We start from the raw sequence: 5,000 nt of genomic DNA, 5'->3' as shown, positions 1-5,000 counted from the left end.
TGCAAGTGTTCTCGGGAGCTCACGCTGACGTTTAGAATTCGGCCTTAATATTACGCCAAGATGATTGTCATTATAGTTTTAGAATCAGATCGCTAAAAAAATTATCGATATGAAAATAAAATCGTTATCTGATGAGTTTTGTTATGCTTGTCACTAAGAAGCCAAAAACTTTTTCGCAGAATAAAATTAAAAATTACTGAATGATACACAAAAACACAAGTGGAAAACTCGGCTGGCATCCTCGTCGTAGGAGGTAATAATCGATATCAGGTCGTAATAAAGATGACGTCATGGTTTGACCATTTAGGACCAAATGTCCAACACCAGGAGGAGTCTTTGTTGAGCCTTTGTGTGCAGGAGAGAGTAGTTTCCCTTCGTGGGGACTCCGGGGGAAGGTCCGGGGGTGGTGGTAGCCTAGACTTATGTCAACATAGCCCCTTTGTATATATGGCTTTAGTTAAGGATTTAAAGAGGGATATTCCTGCTTAATGTCTTGGAATACATAGACTTTAGAGTTCTCACGAGAGAGAGAGAGAGAGAGAGAGAGAGAGAGAGAGAGAGAGAGAGAGAGAGAGAGAGAGAGAGAGAGAGAGAGCGTGCAATATTTGCAGTGACAAAAGTTCGGGTCAAACTTGAACAGATGCATTAAAATGAACGGATAAATTTGCATACTTACCTGGAATTCCATAGTGGCAAGGGTGTTTTTAATGAAGGTAGCTGTTTGGGGTCATATTTTAATTGTACATTCTTCTTTGCTCCTCATTGAAACAAAGCAAAATAGGACTCCTGCAACGGATGTATAATACGGACGGTTAAAACGAATATCAATACCTTACCAAAATATGATACGTATTGAATGTTGCCGTAGAAAAATACAGAAACTCTTTTTTATATTTTTATGACTTACTGAGCATATAGAGTATGAGACTGTTTCAAAGCACTAATTATGTATCAGTTAACTAAACGACAATTATATCTAAGTTCTGCAATACAGACTGTCGTTCAAATTGCTTCGGATCAAGGTACCTTCATTCTGCATACTTGCATAGGGACGAGTGATATGAGAGGCTGGCCCTGGGCTTGACGACGGTAAATGGAGTTTATTAACAGTAACCCATCGTTATTACACACATGAAACATATATGGCTATACATCGTGTGTTTTTCTTTCTATAAAAGCGGGGGATGTTTAATAAATATAATCCAGTGTCGAGTGGCTTTTAAATCTATTTTTTATTCGATGAAGTACAAAAGAGTAATGTGATCCACATATAATGATTTTTATCATTAAATGTATGAACATTGTTGTTGGAAAAACATACGCCGCGAATAAAAAAAAGTATTTTGTCCCTGAAAATTAATGGAAAATAGTTACGGAACGTTCTCCGATTCGTACATAATTCCTTTGATGCTTATATTGCATCATATTTATAGTTTATATATATATATATATATATATATATATATATATATATATATATATATATATATATATATATATATATTATATTTATATATATATATATATATATATATATATATATATATATATATATATATATATATATATATATATATATACACATATATATATACACATGAGCCAATGAAAGTAGTTAATGTTATCGTTATATTTTTATCATTTACCGATAGCAGCAACTAAGGGTTTTATTTAGAATCAGCAAATATCGTGTTTGAAATGGAGTTCTTTGTATTGTTGGTGGTTCTTGTTTATGCGCCTTTGTGGTTATAGCGAAAATAAATATATTAGTTTACTTTAAATTTATATATATATATATATATATATATATATATATATATATATATATATATATATATATATTATATTTATATATATATAATAATGTGTGTGTATTTGTATGCAAGCAAACTCCAAGTTCTTGAGAGAGAGAGAGAGAGAGAGAGAGAGAGAGAGAGATTCTTCTAAACGAAATTGATGTGTTATTCCTTCATAAGTGTTGGCGATAAACTTTTTTAATTGAGGTCAGTATAATTATGCTACTCTCAAATTAGGTGTGCAGAGTCAGTCTCCTGTCTGTCTGTCTGTCTCTCTGCCTGTCACTTTATAAAAGGTACACGCTCATACATTAGTGCATGATGAAAATGCGTGTGTATACATATACTGTATACTTATAACTGCATGCAAATTTATGCGAGTAAATACTTTTTGTCGAATACTAGACATTGATGGAATTCTGTTATCAATCTTCTTAAGAGTTGTGACTCTGAGTTTGTTTGTAAACTATGTTTTGCCTAGCCTGTCAGACATATGTTTACGTTAAGTGACGCTTACAAAATGTTGGCATGCATCACTTACCTCTACAAATGTCTCTCTGTTGTGACAGTGGCTTTCCTCATCTCTCAGTTCTCTTCTGAGAGTCCTTTTCTATCTCTTCCTTGCTGTCTCTCTCTCTCTCTCTCTCTCTCTGGCTCTCAGAGACAGAATTGTCTTGGACGCGAGATGCAAAAATGTTCATAAGACTTTGTATCAAAGTTTACTCATGGACTGACATTTGAAATGACAAGACATTGCTCCGTATCATGGACACCGTCTCTCATGGCAGGGAGTCCACGATTAACCCTCGAGAGTCACTAAGGGCCACTATGGCTTCGGAAGAGCACGACCCGACCGCCCTTATAGACTGTCATTGTTTACAGTGCTGTCCCACGCAGCGCCAGATAAACAGAGTGGCGTGTTTTTAAACGGAGGAGTGCATCACTGTGTTGGGGCTGGGAGCTTTTGTTTGTTTTTTTCTCAAGTCCCGAAGAGGTTTTTCTGGTTTTTCTGAAGCTCCAGAGATGGATTTTTTCTTTCTCTGTCTTTAAGAATTGTTTATAAAACTTGCTTCGTCGGAGAAAACGCGCCCATACGAGGACGTCTCGCCCACCTCTGCTTCCGGAGGAAACTCTCGCTTTCGTTCTCGGTCATTGGTGGTGCGGGGGTGCCGGAGCGGGGGCGTGATGATGTGTTGTGTTGTATGCGTGTGTTTGTGTCTGTGTGTGTGTGAGAGGCGTCGCACACCAGTTACCTGACCACTGTCCTGCACGTGACTGAGGTACCTGGGGTTTGGTCAGCTGGATATATACACCTGCCTTAGATTGGTCCAGCCTCTCCCCTCCCCAAGGTAGGTCCTCTCCCCCCCCCTCAGTCATTCGTATACACTCCCCCTTCCTCCCAGGACCGTTTCGTCCCAGGGCGAGTTTGGCCCCCTCCTCCTCCTCCCCCTCTTCCTCCCCCTTTTACAGCAGCAGCAGCAGCAGGAACAGCAGTCTGAGTTCCCCTTCTTGTAAGACTCTTAATTTTTTTCTTTCGTATTTGTAGTTTGTCGTTTAATTCCCCCTTTTTTATATGTTGACGTTTTAAAGTTCCATCTCTTTTTCTTCTTTTCCCCCTGCATGGTTATCATGACACGTAATTACGCTATCGTTCTGTTTGCTCGTTTGTTATTGCTGCTCTCCTTGCTTGAGTTCAGTGGCTGCTCTCTTTCTGCTCGCTTTCCCGTTGCTCCTAGGGTTTCCTGTTCATGAATTGCTCTCTCCTCTATTTCAAAGTTCTTGAAGTGCTTGGTTTGAAAATTATTTTAATTCTGAAGATCTCTCTCTCTCTCTCTCTCTCTCTCTCTCTCTCTCTCTCTCTCTCTCTCTCTCTCTCTCTCTCTACACATATATGTATATATGTATATATATATATATATATATATATATATATATATATATATATATATATATATATATATGTGTGTGTGTGTGTGTGTGTGTGTGTGTGTGTATAAACGTGTAGTATGTGTGTGTGTCCGTATGTTAGCAACAGACATTAGAAACTTCATGGGCAGGCAAAGTAGTCAGATGGACACCTCTCTGATCCTCTTACTTACGATGGCAATGAATGGCCCGCCAACTTTGGCACTTAGAAAGCTCTCTGTGGGCTGAAATACAATCCTTTCCCATTTGTTTTTTGTGTTGTTGCTTTGTAGCAACAACTATGACGTGTTGGTATTGTTAGTTAGTCTGTGGTCCATATTTATAACTTTTTCTCATTCTAACCACTGCCTCGGCTGCCAGTTCTTGTCAACCATCCAGTCGAGAGAGCAGGTTCTTGAGCCATTCCTAACTTCTCCTTCTGGTGTTACTCATGCTTCATTTACACCTGCCACATATCTCTTTACATTTGTAACTGAAAAGTGCAAGAGTGTTCATATGCGGAGGAAAACCAACACCTACTCTTGTCTCCAAAAGAAACCATTTCCACACGCCTTGACACAAAGTTCTTGACAATGCCTGCACGTCTTACCATTCGCGATAGATCTGTAGCTTGCTACGGTAACGAAAAAGCCAGCCGACATTTTCCAGCACTCATTTATCATATAATTTTTCTTTCACACGTTAAAGCTTCGGGTTTCTCTTTTTACCTCTGGTTTTCCTCGGGTATGACCTTTGTTTGAACCCATTCCTTCGTCTTTCATCCTCGTTTTTCACTGGTTTTTGGGCCCTGGGTCAAAAATAAAAGGGGGTGGGGAGGGGGCTTTTGAGTGACATTTCCCCATAGTTCAGTGACAGTGTTTCATGGAGAAGATTAAGTCTTTGACCTAACTATGATTTGACGTTTGAAAGCTTATATTTAATATTTTCCAAGTTCCCTTTCTCTTGTTCTTCAATTTTTCCATGTCTTTTTTTACGTTTTGGATTTACGTTAAAAATACAACATACTGTCATTAAGTATATCTACTACATAGACAGACAGACAGATAAACAGACAGTGGCTCAAAATAATGTGTAGGAAATTTATTTTCTCTAGCGACGTCCGAGTATTAGTGAAATCTTAATTGATATGATGACATATTAATATCTTCCTATACGAAGCTTGGAGAGAGAGAGAGAGAGAGAGAGAGAGAGAGAGAGAGAGAGAGAGAGAGAGAGAGAGAGAGAGAGAGAGAAATGAATGAAGAGATTGAGGGAAGAGAGAGAAATGAATAAAAAGAG

General features: G+C 38.3%; 2 protein-coding genes across 5 annotated transcripts in view; one reads left to right on the top strand and one right to left on the bottom strand.

Annotated features, from left to right (window-relative positions):
- Positions 1 to 3,534, bottom strand: part of LOC136840031 (uncharacterized) — a 78,644-nt gene extending 75,110 nt beyond the window's left edge. Inside the window, 1 exon segment of the mRNA XM_067106336.1 lies at positions 2,338 to 3,534. The gene's annotated coding sequence lies outside the window, so the exon portion shown is untranslated.
- Positions 1 to 5,000, top strand: part of LOC136840030 (uncharacterized) — a 318,614-nt gene that overhangs the window by 83,214 nt on the left and 230,400 nt on the right. The window lies entirely within an intron of this gene.

The sequence above is a fragment of the Macrobrachium rosenbergii genome, chromosome 7 (genome assembly GCF_040412425.1).
Source record: "Macrobrachium rosenbergii isolate ZJJX-2024 chromosome 7, ASM4041242v1, whole genome shotgun sequence".
NCBI lineage: Eukaryota > Metazoa > Arthropoda > Malacostraca > Decapoda > Palaemonidae > Macrobrachium > Macrobrachium rosenbergii.
The sequence above is the reverse complement of the archived record's forward strand: the minus strand, read 5'-3'. Positions and strand labels throughout refer to the sequence as shown.